General features: G+C 42.2%; 1 protein-coding gene and 1 pseudogene across 5 annotated transcripts in view; one reads left to right on the forward strand and one right to left on the reverse strand.

Annotated features, from left to right (window-relative positions):
- LOC149199062 (putative phosphopantothenoylcysteine decarboxylase) overlaps nucleotides 1-11911 on the reverse strand; it is a 229101-nt gene extending 217190 nt beyond the window's left edge. For 2 of the 5 annotated variants that reach the window (XM_089402266.1, XM_089402265.1), the window contains exon 1: nucleotides 11560-11905. The gene's annotated coding sequence lies outside the window, so the exon portion shown is untranslated. Of the gene's footprint in view, nucleotides 1-11559 lie in introns of all 5 variants that reach the window. The other 3 variants (XM_089402267.1, XM_089402264.1, XM_089402263.1) reach the window with 3 other exon arrangements.
- The window catches only part of LOC149199064 (protein HLB1-like), a 119803-nt pseudogene that overhangs the window by 11995 nt on the left and 95347 nt on the right, over nucleotides 1-12461 (forward strand).

Below are 12461 nucleotides of genomic sequence, written 5' to 3' on the forward strand. Positions count from 1 at the left end.
TACTACACCAGGAGGTCATTCCTGATCCAATGTTGAAACAATACCCAGTGGTACTTTTTCGATCTACTGAACTTCCAACCCAATTTGCGTCAGTGAACCCACTCAACCTGATGTCATTGCCTTGGGTGTACATTAGTCCATGCTCGACTGTTCCTCATATATATCTGAGAACATGATTGGTTGTTGCCCAGTGCGCCCTCTTTGGTTCTACCATGAACTGACTGAGGGTGTTGACAGCGTAACAAATGTCTGGCCTGGTATTGACCAGATACATCAGGGACCCTATGAGCTCCCTATACAAGGTGGGATCGACTTCTTTATCTTCGGATGCATCAATCTTCTTCTAGTTGGTGATCATTGGAGTAGCCATATGTCTACAGTCCTGAATTCTGAACATTTTCAAAATCTTTGTAGCGTATATCCCTTGCCCAAGGAAAATTTCACCCTTTTGCTACCAAACTTCCAACCCCAAAAAATAATGCATCCGTCCCAAATCCTTCATGTCAAATTTTGTGGCTAGGTTCTTCTTGCAATCTTTGATGAGCCTGGATGATCCTATCAGAAAGAAATCATCCACATATAAAACCAAGATTAGAGGCTCATTCTCTATAACCAAATAGTAAAGGTTAGGATCTGCGTCACTCTTGAAAAATCCCATCTTCTGCAAGTAGCCATCAATTCAACCGTACCATGCTCTAGGTGCCTGTTTAAGCCCATACAGAGCTTTCTTCAATCTGCATACATGAGATTTCTTCTCATGTGTCTCAAAACCCTCTGGTTGTTCAATGTATACTTCTTCTTCTATCACCCCATTCAAGAACGTCGTCTTGACATCCATCTAGTGAATCTCCCACCCCATCTAAGCTGCAAGGGATATCACGGATCTAATAGAAGTATACCTGGCTACTGGGGTGAAGGTTTCTTTGTAGTTTATCCCTTCCTTCTGAGCAAACCCCTTAGCCACAAACCTGGCTTTGTATTTTTCTACACTACCATTTGCAGCGTATTTAACTTTGTAGAGCCATCTCGACTCTACAACTGACCTGTCCTGAGGCTTAAATACCACTTCCCATGCATCATTGATCATTATGTGTAAAGTTTTGTAGATGTTCTATGCTAAGAGCAATTTCACTTTTCTCACAGCAATCATACAAGTAGATAAGCAAAATGCAGATAGAACATATAAGCAGATCTTACAGAAGACAAATCAGAAACAAGAAAAATGTATGTGTTTGTTTCGGCGGTCAACAGGATGCTTCAACCAACAAAGTCTCCTTTGGTCAGCCAGCCCAGCATGTGTCACAACAACCCTCCAACCAGTAGATGAGTCAACCCAAGTCAGTTCTACAAAAGTCAACGTTGTCCTGAAAAGTCAACGCAGGGGCAGCAAGCTAAAAGTCAACGCAGTAGCAAAACGGTCAACCCTTTGACCTCGATTTTTGTGCCAGGTAGTACGGCCTTCAAAAATCGAACCTCCCACAAGTTTTCAGCTTGTTTGGACCAAGCGTTGACCAAAGTCAACGCTGGTCAAACTTCTGCGAAACCCTAGCAGCAGAAAAATCCTCTTCGTCCTTCCCACGTGTGGCTGAAATTCGTCCTCCAGGTAGCTCGTACTTTTAGGATGAGAGAGGAAGATGTGAGTTGTGTTGTGATCAAATTCTCTCCAACTTTTCCTGTATATATATATCCATCAATGAGGGTGTGTGACACATCTGTTGGGCATGTGAGCCTACATTACAAAACTGGCTGACCTTGCACATATAATTTATTAAGAATAATAAATTCAAAATATAAGTTCTGCTCATCGGATTAAGACTATTTTTATATGGATTTTACACCTCTCAGAAAGAGGAATCCAACAAAAATATTAGCCTCTTAATCTGAGCATCAGAACATGGAGTTTGGACCTAGTTGTCCAAATTTAACACTCCCTCTCAACTAGGGAGAACTCCATCTATTAGTGCAATTAACATCGTGAGTCATCCCGCCGAAACTTGCTTTGCTGGCTTCTTTATTTCAGAACAGAAGTGGGTCAGTCATAAAGACATCATTCCCCGACTGACATAATCAGTCCAGAGGTCCCAGACCTCACAAATCTTGATCCCAGATCAAGTGGTTGGACCATGCCATCCTAGATAGAGAGTACGGCAATCTCTGATGCGTCCATCAGTCTTTGCTAATAGTCTCTAGCTTTTCCACACCTCATTGGCCAAATGAGAGGTACTTCCCATGAGCCCTGAACTCAATGGGTAGGATGCATACGGGGCACAGATTAAATGAGTGGCGAACCAGCTCAATAATCACAAGGGTGGGGCAGAAGCATTATGAGTGCTTATAGCTCCGAGAAGCTATCCCCAAAGCCCCCCAGAGCTCCCAGAGCTCATCGTCCAACAAGACCCACATCATAGGGTCTTTCCACGACACCAAGACTCTCACGGAAGGTTAGGAACTTGACCTTCCCCAGGGGCTTAGTGAGAATATCTGCGACCTGCTCATCAGTTCCTATATGATCGAGCCTTACGGCGCCTCGCTGTACCATATCCCGGATAAAGTGGTACCTGATATCAATATGCTTGGATCGGTCGTGGAACACAGGATTCTCAGTCATACGAATCCCACTCTGATTATCACAGAGTATTACAGTGGTATCTAGCACATGTTGGAACAGCTCACTATAGAGCTTCCTCAACCAAACTGCTTCACAACAGGCCATACTAGCAGCAATGTATTCGGCCTCCGCGGTGCTCAAAGCCACCGACTTCTGCTTCCTGCTCATCCATGAGATCGAAGCAGAACCAAGATTGAAACAGCATCCAGATGTGCTCTTACGATCCACCACACTGCCAGCCCAATCGGCATCAGTATATCCCCGGAGTATCACACTCCCGGCAGTGTATCTCAGCCCATGGTTTATCGTGCCCCGAAGATATCTCAAAAGATTCTTGGCACCAACCCAGTGAAAATGATGAGGCTCAACCATCTGTTGACTCAAAGTATTCACTGCAAAACATATGTCCGGACGGGTGTTCACTAAGAACATCAAAGCTCCTATGAGTTGACGATACTCAGTAGGATTGGCCAAGATAAGCCCTGCAGCGCTGCCACTCAACTTTTTAAAGTTGAGTTCCATTGGTGTCGACACGGACTTACAGTCCACCATCCCAAATCTTTCCAGAAGCTTCACAATATACTTTCCTTGAGAAAGGAAAATCTCTCCAGGTCTCTGCCAGACCTCCAGGCCTAGGAAATAGTGCATCAGTCCTAGGTCTTTCATCTCGAACTCAGCAGCAAGCTCCCTCTTACATTGATGAATGAGAGGGTCATCACCTGTCAGGAAGAGGTCGTCCACATACAGCACTAGAATGAGAGGCTTTCCTTCCTCAACCTTAAAGTAAAGGTTTGGATCAGCATTGCTTCGAGTGAAGCCCAGCTTCATCAAGTAACTATCCATCCTCTCATACCAAGCTCTGGGTGCTTGCTTTAACCCATAGAGGGCTTTCTTCAACCTGCAGACATAAGTGTCTCGATCTTGAACTTCAAATCCCAGAGGTTGTTCTACATACACCTCTTCCTTTATTGCACCATGCAGAAAAGCGGTCTTGACATCCATCTGATGAAGACTCCATCCTTGCGTAGCAGCAAGGGCTATGATGGATCGGATGGTGGTATATCGAGCCACAGGTGCAAATATATCGTCATAGTCAATTCCTTCCTTTTGAGAGAAGCCACGGGCAACAAATCTTGCCTTAAACTTTTCAGCACTCCCATCAGATCCATGTTTAATCTTGTAGAGCCATTTAGCAGTGACAACAGATTTGTCCTTCGGTCTCGGGACCACATCCCAGACATCATTCTTCATAATAGCCTCATATTCTTCATGCATAGCATCCTTCCAGACTTGATGCTTGATGGCTTCCTCAAAAGATCCAGGTTCAGATTGTATAATAGTACTCATGGCAGCTAGATACCCTTGGTATCTACACGGCTTCTTGCTTTCTCGGAATGTTCCCCTTGGGGCAGCATGACCCTCAGCATCTTCGAGGGTGTCCCTGAGCCATGATGGCCTCTTTCCTAGAGAAGGGGAAGGATCAATAGGGTCCATTGGCCCTTCAACATCAGGCATAGTCTCATCCTGGGGTTCTTCCAGATTTCCAGGTCTTTCTTCATGGTTTTCTTCAGATCTAGGAAGATCTACTACTTTCTTCAGGGAAGCATCTTCGTCAAAAGTGACATCATGGCTTATCTCTACTTCCCTTTGACCAGGTACATAGACTCTATATGCCTTAGAAGTCTCACTGTAGCCCACAAACATTCCTTTCTTCCAAGTAGCATCCAGCTTACTTCTCTTTTCTTTCGGCACATGAAAATAGACAGGACATCCAAAAATTCTAAAATGTGAGACATCAGGTTTCTTACCAGAGAAAACCTCTTCGGGAGTTTTGGAGTCCAAAGCGGAATGAGGGCATCGGTTTTGAATGTACACAGCAGTATTTGCAGCTTCTCCCCACAGAAACTTTGGAAGACCCTGGTCACATAGCATGGCACGGGCAGCTTCCACAATAGTCCTATTCTTGCGTTCAGCAACACCATTCTGCTCAGGAGTATATGCAGTGGTAGTCTCCCTCTTAATGCCAGCTTCTCTGCAAAAGTCTTTGAACTCATTTGACTCATATTCAGTGCCATTGTCAGTCCTCAAAATCTTGATCTTCTTTCCGGTCATATTTTCCACCAAGGCTTTGAAGGTACGGAACCACATGAAAGCCTCATCCTTCTTCTTCAAGAAGTATATCCAGGTTTTGCGAGAGAAGTCATCAGTAAATGTCATATAGTAAGAACATCCCCCCAGGGATGTTACAGGCAACATACCGGAAAGATCAGAATGGACCAGTTGCAATATCTCAGATGTCTTTGTGACACTTGAGGGGAAAGGTCCCCTTGTATGTTTTCCTTCAGCACAGCCCTTACATACACCTTTATGATTATTTCCAAAATCACGCATCCCTGTCACCACCTTCCTTGCTTCGGGAAGAGCCTTGTAATGAAGGTGTCCAAATCTTCGGTGCCATAGTTCGATTTGACGGATAGTATCACAAGTCATAGCTCCCAACGGACTCCCTCCAACCTGGTAGAGTGTACCAACTCTAAAACCAATTGAGATAGCTTCCTTGAAGCTCTTCTTCCACATGAGTACCTTTCCATCAGAGAAAGTTACATTGAATCCTTTGTCTTCCATGGCAGATACAGACACAAGGTTCTTCTTCAATTTGGGTACATAGAGTACATCTTGTAGATGGAGGACTTGTCCTTGAGACAAGTGGAGGGTCACAGTCTCGGTCCCTTTCACAGGATAAGTGGCATTATCCCCAAGGATAATTTCTAGATTAGTATCCCTTTCAACCATGTCAGAAAGTGCTTCCTTGAATCCGGTGATGTGTCTTGAGGCACCACTATCGATTAGCCAGACATCCATAGTGTCGGGCGGAGATGCAGCTGAGAGAGCAGATATTAGAATATACTCATTTCTTTTATCAACAACATTAGACTCCTCATACCTGGTATTTCTGGTCCTTTTAGAAGGTGGATGGTTTCCTTCAAAGTGAGCCTTCCTCTTTCCTTTGGATTTGTCATTTCTTCGATTCCCATTCCTTCGGTTGTTGTTGTTGTCGTCACTATCGGGAGAATTCTTCTGGAAGGGGCATTCTCTAGCATAGTGTCCAGTCCTATGGCAGGTGAAACATTTACCCTTCTTCTTTTGAGTCTTAGTCCTTCCTTTGTCCTTGGAACCACCAGAGTTCTTCTTTCGGGAATGAGCAACATAGGCAGCATTTCTTTCATTATCAAATTCCTTCATCCTTGTTTCTTCTTGCATACATCTAGACAGAAGCTCATCAAAGTTAGGGGTGGTATTATTGTTGAGAATGGTAGTTGTGAATACTTGCCATTCATATGGAAGTCCTCCAAGTGCGGTGAGAACCATCTCACGATCAGCTATTGTTTCCCCAATAGCTAGCAGATTGTTCCTGGTTTCGGTCAACTTCATAAAGAAAGTTTGAATAGACTCGTCTCGGCCCTTCTTCATATTCTTCAACTTGTTCTTGAGGAATAGCACTTGGTTCACATTGTTTACTCGGAACATAAGTATCAGTTTGTCATACATCTCCTTGGATGTGCCTAGTTCAGATATGTAGGCAACCAGACTCTTATTTATGGATTCCCTGATCAGCAGCTTTGCTCTGATTTCTCCCTTCTTATACTTGTGTTTAACAGCAGCAGAGGCATTTGATGGAGGTTCTTGAATCTTCCCTGTCACATGATCTAGGAGATCATGATCTTCTAATTTGAGATCTAATAACATCTTCTAGGCATGGAAGTCATCACTTCCAGTCAGCTTGTCATTCTCCCTGAATTCAAGCTTAGAGGAATCCATTTCCTTCGATGATGATTGCTATAGATAGAGTTTGTCTTCACCTCAGCTCCGATACCATGTAAAGTTTTGTAGATGTTCTATGCTAAGAGCAATTTCACTTTTCTCACAGCAATCATACAAGTAGATAAGCAAAATGCAGATAGAACATATAAGCAGATCTTACAGAAGACAAATCAGAAACAAGAAAAATGTATGTGTTTGTTTCGGCGGTCAACAGGATGCTTCAACCAGCAAAGTCTCCTTTGGTCAGCCAGCCCAGCATGTGTCACAACAACCCTCCAACCAGTAGATGAGTCAACCCAAGTCAGTTCTACAAAAGTCAACGCTGTCCTGAAAAGTCAACGCAAGGGCAGCAAGCTAAAAGTCAACGCAGCAGCAAAACGGTCAACCCTTTGACCTCGATTTTTGTGCCAGGTAGTACGGCCTTCAAAAATCGAACCTCCCACAAGTTTTCAGCTTGTTTGGACCAAGCGTTGACCAAAGTCAACGCTGGTCAAACTTCTGCGAAACCCTAGCAGCAGAAACCCTAGCAGCAGAAAAATCCTCTTCGTCCTTCCCACGTGTGGCTGAAATTCGTCCTCCAGGTAGCTCGTACTTTTAGGATGAGAGAGGAAGATGTGAGTTGTGTTGTGATCAAATTCTCTCCAACTTTTCCTGTATATATATATCCATCAATGAGGGTGTGTGACACATCTGTTGGGCATGTGAGCCTACATTACAAAACTGGCTGACCTTGCACATATAATTTATTAAGAATAATAAATTCAAAATATAAGTTCTGCTCATCGGATTAAGACTATTTTTATATGGATTTTACACCTCTCAGAAAGAGGAATCCAACAAAAATATTAGCCTCTTAATCTGAGCATCAGAACATGGAGTTTGGACCTAGTTGTCCAAATTTAACATTATGGAACTGTATTCCTCCACCATAGCATCTACCCATACTTGATGTTGGACGGCCCCCTGAAAACCGGAGGATTCTCCAACCTGAGCCACCAAGGCTTGGTATCTGTTTGGCTGTCTATGCTCCCTTTTCTCGTTCCTGGGCGCCTCGACAAAATCCTATGCATCTCGTAGTATCTATCGAACTTCCCAACTCGTTCTACCATTGGTAGTGCGTATATCTATTTGCTCTTCCTCTTCCTGAGGCTCCACCTTTGGAGTTTTGTCTTTAGGAGAAATACTAGTGCTAGTTTATGCTGGTCGAAGTGGTTGGACCAGCAGATCATACTTTGGTTGCTCTGCGGAAGGCATTTCTCGGGATTTTCTTAAGGCTCTGTCCTCCATGAACTTTACATCTCGTCGAATTACGATCTTCCTATTCCCCGGAAGATAGACTCTATATGCCTTAGCATTCTCGCTATATCCTACAAGATATCCTTTCTCCACAATCTAATCCAATTTCTTCCTCTTTTCTTCGAGTACATGGCAGTATGCCAAACTCCCAAATATCCTAAAATGACTCACCTCAGGCTTCTTCCCGATGAAGACACTCACCGGAGTAATCTTACCTAATGCCTTGTGAGGAGTCTTATTCTGGATATACACTGCCATGTTGCATGCTTATGCCCATAGAAACTTGGGCATATCCTGATCATACAACATTGCCCTGGTTGCTTCAACAATAGTCTGGTTCTTCCTTTCTACTACTCCATTCTGCTCTGGATTATAGGGGGTTGTCCACTCTCTTCTGATGCCTTCCCTTGCGCAAAAATCAGTGAAGTCCTTGTCGATGTATTCTCCACCATTGTTTGAGCGCAATATCTTTATCTTCTTTCCTGTCAGATTCTCAACTAAAGCCTTGAACTCTTTGAATCGATCAAAAACCTCATCCTTAGTTTTTAGAAAGTATATCCAAGTCTTTCTAGAACGGTCATTAATGAAGGTGACGAAATACTCAGCACCGCTAAGAGCTTTTGTGGACATGGGTCCGCAGATATTTGAGTGTATCAATCCCAGAACACTCTTAGCCCTATTGTTGCTTCTAGAAAATGTTGCCTTGGTGTACTTGCCTGGTATGCATCCTCTGCATACATCATCTCGTTCGGTACTTAATTCTGGAACTCCTGATACTGTTTTCCCGAGAATTCTTAGAGCCCCATGGTGTAAGTGTCCCTTCCTCCTGTGCCATAGTTCATTCATATCTTCCCCCCCTGTTGCCTATCAGTGCCATTGGGGATTCTAGATGTAATCTATATAGCATGTTACTTCTGATTCCAATAAGGGCCTTCTTTTTCCAACTCGAGTGTTTGACATATACTTTCTCCTTAATGAAGAAAATGTCATAGCCCTTGTTTTGAAGCTAAGACACAGAGAGTAAGTCCATCCCCAATCCTGGCACATGCAGCACATTGGTTGCTCGAAGCTAATCCCTTGCTTCTGTTTGAAAGACTACAGTACCTCTTCCTATGGGGGTACACTTTGCCTTATTTCCCATGGTGATCTGAAAATTCATCCTTTCTTCCTGATAATTCGAAAAACATTCTCATATTCTTGTCATATGCCAGGAAGCTCTACTATCTATATACCAAACCTCAGAGGAGGCAGAACTCGCTAGGCAAGCGACTTCTTCTTCCAGTCTGGAAGCTAACATAGAATAATCGTGATCCATGTTCTTCGTGCTCTCTTCTTTCTCTGGAGATTTGTGTGAGTCCCTCTGAGTTGATGCCTCAGCATCATGTTCCTGACTCAGCATATTCTTCAACCCTGTTGCTTGATCTCTACTCTGATACCATGTGAAAAATTCTAACACGAAATTCTACTGCAGTAACTGATTTCTTTCACCTACTTATTTCTTACAATAAGTTATTTACAAAACTCTTCAATAAACATTAAAATAAATTCTACTGCAGTTATCACATAATTATATAGAGAAAATAACAATGATATACAAGCACAAGAATCAATCACATCAACACAGTTGTTTTTGGACAATTGTCACCGAAAAAACCCAATGTGGGATAACCGGTGCAGCAAAAGAGGGTTTTATTAATCTTCAGCAACAATCGTTTTACAAGGAATGATTCCACAGACAAACTGAGACACTTCTGAGAGAAAACACCTGAGACAAAGTTTCTCCTCCTCCTGGAGAAGTTCTGACACCCTAGAGACCCTTCACCCACCTCTGCATCACTCTGCGTGAGGACTGCGTCTCCAATGGTGTTGTCTCCCTGCTCTTCCCTCTGCGCTATCTCTCGAATGCCTGGCTCACCTCCTCCTCAGTCACTAACTGTTGTTGATGCCCTCCTCTTCCTTCACCCTGCAACTCTCCCTCTAAAATCGAACTCCTTCTCCTTGAGAATCGATTTCCCTCGGGTTACTGAGTATTTTCCAGGTGTATCTCCAAATGACTCTCAAGTCTTATCTTATACTTTTCCTGTTGATGAATCAACGGTTGAGATCAAGTCTTTAATCAACGGCTAAGAATAAAACAGACTTGATCCTCGTCTCTTAGAAGCTTCTCACCCATATCTTTATTAATACCCATTAATATTTTTATTTTCCTAAGTTTAGGCTTAGAAACCCATTAAAAATATTAATTATTTTAATAACTCCTCATTTGGGTGGAATTTCTCCAAACGATTTCTGGGTCTTAGAGATCTCATGTGTTCTAGTCCCTCCACAAAATTTCGGAGCTAGAGCACATCCGATGCCACCCAAAATCAACACTCACAAGTGAGGGAGGGATCTAACTTGGCACCCAATTTGAAGCTAGATACGCCAAGACCAATGCATTGCCAAACTCCAACAATTCCAAGCACACGGTTTAAGCACAAAAAGGCATCTTCGCCTAGAGGGATTTCTAGGACTTCGAGGCTAGACAATAGAAGGACTGGGCAACTTTAGCGCAACAGAAGACCCTCCTTGTTTTGAACAAGGTAGTTATAAAGGAGATTGATGGGTTGATTCCTCTTGAGAAGTTGTCAAATCTGGAACATTGATATGCAGAGCCCTTTGTGAAGAGCCCATTGTGAAGAGATTTGGAGTGAGTATTTGATAGGCAGAATCAGCAGTATGAATCCATGAAACTCTACTCCCTGTTATAACAGAAACATATCCTCGCTCCTGTCCTTCATGTTTGTTGGACTTTTTTCAATCCAGAGGAGAGTTGGATTCACATATTGCATAGTATTTAGTACACTCACTTTCTTGCAAATTTCAAGTCTTTGCAGGACTAATAATTTATCAGGGGCTGCCATCCCAGGCCTATTTGGCAAAGAGTGGGCTTAAAAATGCGCTTTGTCTAGTGTGTGGCAAGCGGGAGACAATGAAACACATATTTTGGACCATCACTTTGCTAGAGACTGCCGGCGTCATATTCAAGACCAGCACTCAATTTTTTTCCAAGGACGTGTGTGTTGGAGAGCCACACTCTTTGGTGGCTCCAGCCATCTCATGCTTCTCCCTACAAAGGCATTTAAAACTGCCTTGGAGTTAATATATTGTTCATTATCTGGAAGTTATGGTGCAAATTTGTTTTCCGCTAATCAGGTCAGTTTAATTCGGTCTTTCTTTTATACCGGAAGAGAAGAGGTATGTATGCAATTGTTCGCCAAAAGCTCTCTTCTTTTTCAATATGCTAAAAATCTCAATGTTCCAGCATAATTTGATTTTATTTGTGCTCTAGCAGCCTGGAGGATATGTTTATCACTGTAAATACACTTGATTTTTCTCTTGTAAATGATTCCAAGTTAATATTAGATTTATTTTGCTATAAACTAAAATAAACATCCCTAGTCCAATGGTTACCAAACCTCTGCCCTAAATAATCACACCTGGAACTTAGCCAAACCTTCACAAAGTGCTGACCAACCTTCGAACAGAAGTTCCAAAGTGATGACGCGCAGTCCAAGGAATAAGTTACCACATGATTACACTTGTCTATTAGGATCAGGATCACCGACTGATTGCAGCAAGGTGAGGCTATCAAAAATTAACATTTTCGGTGACTTTCAGAAATGACTGCTGAGCTTCAGCTCACCATTAAAACCTACTCAACATACATATGCAGAATATTTTCTTACTACGGCTTATTCAAATATTTTGCATCCATGGAAACAGGCATAACTTGTGCAAAGACTAACGGGAAACTTTCAGAAGGAGAAGAAAGGTTTCAGAAGGGCACTTACAATTGCCGCAAATCCCCCCTTTGATGGTGCTGATTACTCCCCCGTTGTGTGTATGAAGCTCATATTTCTGGGGGGCTGCTGCTTCTTATAGTGCAGAATAAGTGTTTAAAAATGAGTTTCAATATCTCTAACTCAACTCAGACTTGTCTTGCCGCGTAGTTTTAGTCTCCGTTTCTAATACTAGGTGTATGTGTTTTGTTTGGTTTTTTAATACAGAAATTCCACCCATCTAAATTTTGGTGGGAAATTGTATCGAAACCTCTAGAATTGTCGGAATTGCAAGCAACGTGGATATAAATATGCCGTGAACAGTGAGGATCAAACCTGGGCGTCTAAACAGCATTTCAGCCCAGCCCTAGTGACCACCAATTTATTTTGATGTGCAATTTCACGGTGGAAATTATAATATCTGTTCAAATATTCATTTTAGGTTAAAAGTTAAAAAGGATTAAGTTGAATTCCATTATTTATTTAAATTTTAGATCAACATTGTAACAAATATGTATTTGTAAAGGGATTTCCTTGAAATATTTTCTCTCTTTGCATAAATAAATGCAAGGGAAATTTTGGTTTTTAAAGTAGTGAAAATTTATTATAATTTAAGTGTCAAATGAGTTATATACAGTTTGAGTGGGCTTAATGGTTAAGAGCATGTGTTTTCTCGTAAGATTGTGCCTTCGTAGACTTAGTAGTCAAATCGTTGCACGGAGTTCTCTCTCTTGTCCCACAAACAAGGGGGTCTCATACACCAATTTGGTGTCTGGCTTCGCTGTGACATCAAAAATAGATATTATTATTATTATTGGTTGTTATTAGTGAATATAGGTTAATTTATCACCATCTTTTAAGGAAAACCATGCATGTCACTTGGAAGATATTACTATTATTATTATTATTGGTTG

The sequence above is a fragment of the Pinus tabuliformis genome, chromosome 2_1 (genome assembly GCF_031772625.1).
Source record: "Pinus tabuliformis cultivar Carrire ecotype Pingquan chromosome 2_1, CPIR1, whole genome shotgun sequence".
Classification (NCBI taxonomy): Eukaryota; Viridiplantae; Streptophyta; class Pinopsida; order Pinales; family Pinaceae; genus Pinus; species Pinus tabuliformis.